The 10345-nt window shown below is 38.6% G+C and overlaps 1 protein-coding gene across 4 annotated transcripts in view; it reads left to right on the top strand.

The window, feature by feature from the left end:
- Window positions 1–234: 234 nt before the first annotated feature.
- Window positions 235–10345, top strand: part of Csrnp3 (cysteine and serine rich nuclear protein 3) — a 220441-nt gene continuing 210330 nt past the window's right edge. For all 4 annotated transcript variants that reach the window (XM_045147084.1, XM_045147082.1, XM_045147083.1 and 1 more), the window contains exon 1: window positions 235–487. The gene's annotated coding sequence lies outside the window, so the exon portion shown is untranslated. The remainder of the gene's footprint in view (window positions 488–10345) is intronic.

Below are 10345 nucleotides of genomic sequence, written 5' to 3'. Positions count from 1 at the left end.
TCAAAATGTAGGAGTAGAAGGCATTAGTTTTTCACTGACAAAAAAAAAAAAAAAAAAAAAAAAAAATATCAATGGAACCTGAAAACACAGCAATTTTCTTAGGCTTTATTAAGCGTTTTGCCTTGATTTATGGTGGGCGAGGCATAGATGAACCCTGATTTCCTAAATGCAAAGCAAGATATTTCACTTCAGCTAGGGGACCTGAGACACTCTCCGACGACGTGGAGCTACACTGTGAAATAGCTTTCTTCTCTGTTTGCCTCTCCATATTTCTTTTCCGCTGCCTTCCTCTCCCGGTTGCAGGGATTTGTCCTCGGAAAGAATGGGGGTGGGAGGGAGCAGGGACTGGAAGCAGCAGGAAGCGGGAGGAGAGAAAGCCGGGATCTGGCCTTTGTCATTGGCTGGCTGCGGCCTGATGGATGAGCGGGGGCGGCGGAGCCTCAGTGCTGCTTTCTGACCGAGCCGAAGTGCACAACCGTATTCCCAGGTAAGCGCAAAAAATGAAAAGAAAGAAAATTCTTTTCCCCACCCCCCCCTTTCTGTCTCTTTAGAAAGGAATGCTTCTCAATTCTGATCGAAGCAGTGCTATCCTATGAGGGTTATTCTGAAGACATTTCCCGAACCTATGTCCCTTTCCTTACTTGGGGGATTCCTTGCAAGCAGTTCGTGCTCTGCGGAACCCTTATCTGATCTAAATACACACACATACACAAACACCAGAGGCATGTCTTATCCTGGATAACTTTAGAAGCAGATGTTATTGAGCAAGATTAATAGCTGAAATGAGTCATCGTGTGTCTTTTTGTATTTGATCAAGGCTTGTGTTAGTGGGAATCAAAGGAAGAATGAGAGAAGCTTGGTAAATTCCACAGGTCCTGAGAAAATGGTGCCTTCTTTGAAAACAGAACACAAAATACAGTGTGGGATCTTCCTGTATTTAGTTAGGTCACTGGCCTTTCGAAATCATCATCATCATCATTATTATTATTGTTGTTGTTGTTGTTTTTGCATGTTGTGTTTTTTAGTCCTGGGTTAGAATGAATGATGTTCATGAAAGCCCTTTTATGAACTTACTTCTCCTGATAAATTGCATGTTTTCAGTAGTTTTCTTATTCTAATCTGTAAATGCTAAGCTGACATGAAAATTTAGTAACCATCTACATTGACATGCATGGGACTACTTTCATTTTAAAAGTGAGGAAATCTAATTGTGAAGGATTAAACACTGCTGTGAAAAAGAGATCTCAGCAGGCAAGTTTCATTGGCAGGCTCATTTATCAATCGAATGGTGCAAATAAAATTCCATCACATGTTGCTGGTAATATCCCTGAGGCAATAGTTCTTAATCTTGAACTTTTTTACTTTCCTAAATGTTTATAAGTCCTAGCATTGTATTTTATTTTCCCTTAGGGTAACCAGGGATGGTTTTTAAATGTGAGAATAAATGACATAATACTAAAGACATGAAAAAAATTATTCATTGTCACTAAATCCTATACTTATTTTAGTTCATGAGTATAGATTATTTAAGGGCTAGAGGACCCCATTAAGATTGAACTTTTAAAGAATATTATTATAGTCTCGGGCAGAGTGGTGTCCAATTCATACCTGTTGATTATTATAAAATGAAAGCTTAATAATGATGCAAATAATTTATTCATACATAATTTTCATACTTCTGAATAAATTAAAAACTAATAGGAATGACTACATACTTTCTAAGGAAAATTTTGGTCTTGTTTTTGGTTTTATTGGGATCTGGCTTTCCGTTTGAGTTATGAATGTAGCAGTTCTTAAGAAACTGAATGGGGAAGAAAAAATACTGAATATTGGATAAAGATCAATGAAATACCTTGACCTTTCTAAATATAGCTAATATACACTTTATACACTTGGGTGTCATATTGTCCCAAGTAAATACTTGTGTGTTTATTTTGAATCACTTCTGAATCTCAAGTATCATAACCTAGTACTAAATTTTTTCTCTGATTCTAATTGTTGAGCTTTTTATTCTGTTTTTTTTTTTTTCCAAATTAATGGTTAAAATTAATCCAACACCTCCGAGAAAGGAATTTAAGATACGATGTAAGACCAAACATTCATGTACTGAAATGTGCTACAGATAATAAATCAATGTTCCCACATTATTTTAGAAATTATAAATTCTGAACAAAACTACCTCTAGGAATGAAAGGGAATTGATGAAAATTAGAGAGCAGAGTTCCACATGGTTTTAAATTATTCTGTTTCCTTGGAAACCAGCTGCTGCAGATGCATTTTGCTTTCTTTAGCTAAAAATATCATCCTTTTAATAATCACTGAGGGAAAGGTTCCGAATCAAAGCAGAGTATATTGTTGCTGCTTGTGATAATTTCCTTAATGGTTCACATATTTCGGATGAAAAGTAGATAAGCCCTTTCTCCATCAGCATTTCCTACCAGGCACTGGCAGGCGTCTGCAAGTTTTGTAAAAATGAGACGACTGTGGTAGCTTCTGCGGCAGTCTACAGGAAAAGTGTGTGTGTGTGTGTGTGTGTGTGTGTGTGTGTGTGTGTGTGTGTATGTGTTTGTACTGGACTGGGGGCAAGAGAGAGGAAAAAGCATGAAAGAAAACAGTTCCTGTCCAAGTGAAGGATGAAATGAGGCAAATTAAAACCATAGAGGGCCATTTGCTTTCCTCTGGTGCAACGGTTTACAGACGGAAATGTAGGCTTGTGCTGGCGAAAACTGTTGTTTTGTCTGCTTTTGTTTGCACAATGCTTGTCTGCCTTTTTCTCTCTATACCTACAATGGTTAGTAATATGCTAATGAAGCCAATAAATATAAAAATATTGTAAGAGTTGGTAACTTTAACCATAAAAAGAGAAGCTTGAGAGGTATGTGCAGGGTGTGGGTAGTGAGGAGAACTAAATGCATATTTTGGCGTAGTAGACCAAGAATGAATTTAACTTAGTTTTCTGACTGTACTTGCTAGTTCAGTCATTTCCTTACCTTGATAATCTGTAAAATAAATAAAAACTATACATTCCAATATATTAAAAATATTTGTTTTAGTTGTAAGGTCATTTCATATATGTGTTACCTGTACACATATATACCTTTTGGAAAATGTTCTTCATTTGAAATAAAGCATTCATTTTAAGTGCCTCTACAAGAAATAAATCATAATTATCATCCTATTTTGCCTAGGCAACTTCACAGGTTAAAATATTTTCAATATGTGTGCCTTGTAGACAGGATTGTTATCCCACAGACCATTTTTTTTCTTCAGTATTTGTTGGGAAATCATTATAAAGCTATTAGAGCATTGCCATTAACATTACGACTCAAGAAGATTCCCAATTCTATTCTCTCTACCCCTTTTTAAATTAAGTTTGCTGTGTAATACTTTATATTTTGTAGCACTCTTATTCTCTTAGATTGTGTTGGCACTGCAGTAAGTACAGTGCCCACTCTTCAACCATGTCTCTGATGGTCCGTATGTTGCTAGTGTGTACAGAATGTAGTCAGTGGATTGTGTTCAGTTAAATTGACTTCATGTCATTACTCTGCTTTGCACAGTGGAAAGCGCTCAGTTGATTCAGGGACAAGACTTTGAGATTAAGCACAGAAGATATTGAAAACCATACCAGCAGCCACCCACAAGGACCAGTGCATAGTTATGTGACCTGTGCAAACAACTCTCGATCAGGTCATTTCAGGCCTGTGCATTGCATCTTTTTCTCAACTTGAAATAATTTGAAAATATATCTTATTAGTAATATCTATAATGCCTCATGTTCTTTTACTTTCTAAACACAGCCATCTAGAATTGCAGGTGATTGTGTGCAAGCTTCTCAAGTCTCACAAAATATACTAAGGAATGTGAAATATTTAATATTTTCCTTCACATCATAGGTAGGCAAACACATCTGTAATGGAAATAGTCGAGTTTGGCAAATGACACAATGCTGGGACTGGAGGACTGGGATTTAAGTAAAATGCCAGGGTAAGGAAGCTTGGGTCTGATTTCACCAGATTCACATTATGGTATGTACTTAAAGTAATCCAGGGAAATGAAAAATCACATTAACAATAATATCTGTACTATGGGGTACCATAACTCAAATATAGTATGGATTAAATGTTATTTTTGACTATATAAATTTAATACCTACTATTTTAATCTAGGGCTTATACAGGAATGGATAAGGGATTGGCATAAAGTAGTGTTATTATTTTTCAATTATGTTTTTATAAATTATGGAGCAAGGCATGGATTTTATTATCAAACTAATGGTCATATTGGGTTACTCCACAAGTTGTAATCAGTTGGCCTGGCCCTTTGACTTCTCAGTCAGTTGCTTAGGTTTCAATTATTACAGTAGACTGAATAGCTGGACCTAAAAACTTTTGACTGTACAAGCTTTGATAGTTCCAACTCAAGTATTTAATTGAAGGTATGATGATCTTGGTAAGTGCTAATGCTTATTCTAAGCATCATTCATTGGCAAGGAAGCCACAGACGTGAGAGCAACTTCATGTCAGGTTTTTCTCTTATCATGAAAAAGTTAGATAGTGGACCTGTGATACATTTCTCTAGAGCACTTGTAGTAGTATAGATGCATCGAGTTTAACATATGCTATTCCAAAACAAGAACAAAGATGATTCATACAACACATTTCAAATTCATGTGTGCAGTAGTTAAAAGTGACACAAATTGGCTGGGTGTGGTGGCGCATGTCTTTAATCCCTGCACTCAGGAGGCAGAGTTTGGAAGATAACTGTGAATTTGAGGCCAGACTGAGACTACATAGTGAATTCCAGGTCAGCCTGAGCTAGAGTGAGACCCTCCCTCAAAAAAAAAAAAAAAAACGAACAAATATTTTTATCCATATTTACCATAAGACCCTCCTTAAAATACTCAGAACTTTTAAGTGCTACCTGAGAATATTTTAGGGTTCTATTTCCTGGGAAGATGGGACTGGCTTACAGAGAAAATTTCCTGGAATCCTCATTTTACCTGTAAAGAAACTAAGGCACAATTTTATTTATTTATTTATTTATTTTTATGTGTGTAGATGGACTGATCATTTGTTTATGTGAAGTTGCAGTAATCAAAGCTATGTGATTGTGTTGGATGTTGGATACATTGAGATAAAGGCTGGAATGAAGGAGGACTTTGGAAGAAGATAAAAAGCATGCTGTGGTCATCAGATGGTCTCAAATTCATAATAGCCTGGAAATTGTAGTTGTGCATAATTCTTCACTTAGAACTGTTTCTGGTTTCTAGCAAGCTCAGTAGGTTTGAAATTCAGTCAGTGTCTTCCTGACTGCTAACTTTGAGGACAGAGCCAAAATTGTATTTTCTTTATGTTTTCTAGTAAGCATTAAAACAGCTAGTTGCTGTCATTCTTGGGGTTTATCATGATATATTTAATAAAAGAAGCAAACACTTTCTTGAGCAGGACTTTTGAATTTATTTACAACGATTTTTATTTGTTTTTAATTCCTTGAGTTAGGCTTAGGAGCTCATTATTTAGGCCGTCTCTTAGGCCATCATTAGCTCACAGGCAATTCTGGGGTCAGCACAATAAAGCAGAAAGATTCTGGCTGGGGTATTTAAATTTTTTTTTCCACAAACTCATCAAAAATCTTGTTTTGTTTAATTAAAAATTCCTTTTCCTTTTTTTAAAAATATATATATTGATATTGATATATATAGAGAGACAGCGAGAAAGAGACAGGAAGAAAGAGTGAGTATGGGTTTCTCAGGGCAAATGCACTCTGGAGGTGTGTGCCACTTTGTGCATCTGGCTTTATGTGGGTTCTGGGGAATCGCACCTGGGCCATCAGACTTTGCCGGAAGCACCTTTAACTGCTGAGCTATCTCTCTAACCCCTTATTCAAAAAGCGTTTTACTGTAGCTCATCAAACTCACGCTTGAAATTTTAGATTGTTTAACCACCATGCTATCTATACCATCAGCAAGGGCCGCGGGAGAGCACACGGAGCCTACCGGAGTCATGGTGGGCTGGGTGAAAGATGGGAAAAAGCTTGGACACTGCCGTGTGATCTGCCTTGGGAGGTGTTTTCAGAATGCATGGGAGAGGTTCATGAGAGAAATGCCCCTTCCTGCCATGGACTGATGGCTCCTTGTCATGGAGTGATCACTGGCGCTGTTCTCTGACTTCTGGGGGCTCGCTTGTAGCTTACTCACTCAGGTATCAGATTATAAGCGTTATAGACGATCTAAAGTATAAGTGTTGGTGGCAGGGCGTTGGTGGGAAGCCTCAGTGTCTAACACAGTGCCTGATATGTGTACCTGCTCCGCGTTGTGTTGCTGACCCCATAGTGAGGTGAACAGTCTTCCAGCAGTCATCAAGGCCCTTCCAGCCCTCCAGTGACAGACATTTCTACATTCCAGAACAGTCCTTCCCTTTCATGTGCTCTCTGCTAGTACTGCTCAGGGTGACAACGTCCCTGCCATGTGAATGTCACACAGCCAGGGTAATTTTAGTATTGGTGGCTTTTATTGAGCAAATTCCATTTCTGCTTTCCTGTGATAATAAGGGTTTGATGTGTATCCACATCTTTTTATACTTTGTTTCATTATGATACCACAGTCATATTTGGTATTTGCTGTGTCCGTGGATTTCACCAAACACAGGTAGAAAATATTTGGGAAAAAAATCATTTTCATACTGACATGTGCCGACTGTCTTTGCTTCGCAAACAATTTAGCATGACAGTAGTTAATTTGGCATTTACATTGTGTGATATGTTATTTGTTAGGTCTAATGTATACATGTTACATTCAAGCACTATACTGTTTTTATGGACTTGAGCATCTGTGGATTTTAGCATGGTGACAGTGCCTTGTAATTAACCTGCAATACTGAAGAATGACTATTATATTTCTGATATATATGTCATAATATAGTAAAAATTGATGGATTAAGTATTAATTTAAAGAATTATATTAATATGTAAATGCTAATATTGATGTAAGAAAAATAGCACTATACTATTTAAGTAATCTCTGACACATATTACACATATGCCATAGACCAATGATATCTTAAGCTAAAGATGTCCACTAGTGTGTGATTCAAGTTAAAGCTGTGGTTATGGATTTAGCACGATGGTAGAGCACTTTCCTAGCATGAAGGAAGACCTGGGTTTGACTCAAACACTACAAAAAATTAAATAAAAGCAAAAACAATCAAGCAAAAATAAATCCACACATTGTTCAGCAACCCTTTTCTTCTCCTTTCTCCCAATCCTGTTGTGAACAATTTTCAAGCAAGTCACAATGCTGGGCTAGCTACAACGAAGCCAAGTGAAGTGTTTTAATACTCAAAATTGGTATACCCATTTTAATGGTCCTTCATATGCCTTAAGGTAAAGGTAAGCAGATAAATATGGGAGTGGTATAAATATTAACACAGTCAGACAAAGCTGACCTTGCCAAACCCCTCCTCCCCATCCTCTCCAATACCATCCCCTGTTGACAGAGTTTGAAGACAAGGAGACTTCTGGTGCCAATGGACTGATCATGTGATATGCATCTATATGCTTAGCTGAGCACTGGCATATGTAAGCTAAAATCGGTGACTTGGGCAGGCAGCACGTCTGTTTTAGAGTGCATCCTTTCATCTAGTGGGGTACTGTGACTCAGACATCCTTTGAATTCTGCAAGGAAAGTGTCCAGGGTGGACTGCACGATGAGCTTTGCAGTCAGGCAGACACATCATACTACTGTCTCTGTACCTTTGACCAAGAAGGCCTTGGCTTTTATCCTGGACAAGTCAGATACCTACCTAGACAGTATTGTGAAGGCTGCTGACTTGTAGAGAGCATCCTTCTCTAGAAAATCCAGGGCCTGGTAAGCCATTGTGTGCAGGGTAGCTGTCACTGCACTCATTCTTTTCTGTTTAGAACAAGAACAGAAAGAGCAAAGATAATTCCCAAGGCTACTAATGACTTCATAGGCATCATTACACTTGGGGAGGACTAGTTATTCTTTTACTTTTTCTATACTAACTGCAATTATATGATTGGCCATCAGCTGGCAAAGCTAGAATTTTGTAGGAGAATTCTTTAAACAAATCTTTGGATCATTCAAGAGTAATAACGGCCCTTCAGAACAGTAAAAGTGAGATACATTTTCCAAGTGGATGTATGGTTCTAAGATATATGATGGAATATTTAATGAAATATTATGTGGCTTAAAAAGTCTGGGAGGGAGATGGGGAGATTGTTCACTGGTTAAAGGTTCTTGCTTACAAAGCCTGCTGGCCTGGGTTCAGTTCTCTGCCTACACTTGTAAGTCCAGATAGGTGTTCAGTTGTAGCAAGAGACTGTGTGATGCACCTCTCAGCAATGCATTATGATTTATTTAGTATTATATACAACAATTTACTACCAAAGTGGGGAAAACACAAAGAACATGATGGATAGCATAAAGAAATCCCAAAGAATTCTCATTGAAATTCTACAAAGGCACCTGGATATAAAGAGTGCTTTTCACCTATTTCCTCTGCAGAGGTAATGTGAAAACACCAAATAATAGTTACTTTTTACAGCTGTAAAATGAAATGCCCCTGAACATAATATGTATGTGCATTTTACCAGGAGAAAGAAAATGAAGTAATTCAGACAATTACATGCACACATATAGAACCTATCAAAGAATTTTTTAACATTCTAAATCAAAGAAATAGATGCTATGGTGTGTACCTGTTTTCTGAAAGCTGGGCAGCAGGAACATGAGTAGAAGGCCAGCCTGGGCTGTGTAGTGTGAGTTGAGGCCAGTCTGGACTACATAGTATGATGCTGGATTGAAAGCAAAAGAAAGATACGGTGGGGTGGGGCTGGAGTGATGACTTAGCAGTTAACGTGTTTGCCTCCAAACCCAAAGGACCCAGGTTCAATTCCCCAGTACTCACATTAAGTCAAATGCACTAGGTGGTGCCTGCATCTGGAGTTTGTTTGCAGTGGCAAGAGTCTCTGATGTGTCTTCTTTCTCTCTCTCTCCCCTTCTTTCTCTCAGATAAATAAATAAATAAAATCTAAAAAAGTTAAAAAGAAAGGGTGAAAGGGAGGGAGGAAGGAAGGAAGGAACAAAAGAAGTAGGAAAAGCAAAAGAAATAAATGAAGAAAGTCAGGAAAACACAAACAGAGAAAGAAGAGAGAGAGAGAGAGACAGAAAGAGAGAGGGAAAAAGAAAGAGGGAGGGAGAACAGGCATGCTAGGACCTCCTACCCCTGCAAATGAACTCCAGCCACAAACACCACTTTATGTTTCTGACTTTACATGGGTACTGGGGAATTGAACCTGGGGCCATCAGGCTTTGCAAGTAAACACCCTTAACCACTATACCATCTCTCCAACCTACAATGCTTGTTTTCAAATGTACTCATGTTTGCTTTCAGTTCTGGCTATATGACTGATTACAGCCTTCACCCTTTCACCCAACTTTAGAAATTACTATTATTATTTCGGGTTTTTTGAGATAGGGTCTCACTGTAGTCCAGATTGGCTTGGAACTCTGTAGCTCAAGCTATCCACAAACTGCTAGCAACCTGGTACCTTAGCCTCCCCATGCTGGGATTAAAGGTGTATGCCACTACACCTGGCCAGCAAACATTTCATCTGTAAATGATATTAGTAATAACTGTGTCTGAAAGATATGTGTTGGACATTTTGTTGCTGTGTAAGCAGTTAGGACTGTAACAACTCAGACCCACTAGTCCTGGACAGTGTAGCTAGGCTCTCCACTCAGTCTCATTTCAGCTGAGCTCGTGTCTGGTTGCTCCACAGAAAAATCCAAATCTCCCTCCAAGCTAATGTGGCTGTGCATAGAATTCTGCTCCTAAGGTGGATATACTGAGGTCCCAGCTTCCTCCTTGCTCTCAGAGAGGGAGGGAATTCTCTGGTCCTAGAGTCTTTCCATGCCATGTAACTCCTGGCTTCATACAGAGGAGCTCTTTCCCCAAATCCCTCCCATCCTTATTAACATGGGACCTCTAGAGTCTAGAGCCTGATTCAAAGGGCTCCTGTAACTAGAACAGACCCTTATAGATAGGTCCAAACCAGTGGGTCTCTGGCTTCAAACCTTAATTTGTAAGTAAATCTGTTTTGCCATATACAGCAAGCACAATCATAGAAAACTGTCACATCACCTTCCCAATCCTGGGGTTATGCAGGGCACAGAGCAGGTACCCCGGCACCAGGTTGTGTGGGGTCCACCTGGGTCTCCTGTCTCCCACATGTTTGAAGCCTGGTGCAAAAACTAAGCCATGCATATGTGTTAGCTATAATTGTTCCTTGTAATAGTTGACAAAATTACAAAGACAAAGTG

This window comes from Jaculus jaculus, chromosome 4 (genome assembly GCF_020740685.1).
Source record: "Jaculus jaculus isolate mJacJac1 chromosome 4, mJacJac1.mat.Y.cur, whole genome shotgun sequence".
NCBI classification, from domain to species: domain Eukaryota; kingdom Metazoa; phylum Chordata; class Mammalia; order Rodentia; family Dipodidae; genus Jaculus; species Jaculus jaculus.
The sequence above is the reverse complement of the archived record's forward strand: the minus strand, read 5'-3'. Positions and strand labels throughout refer to the sequence as shown.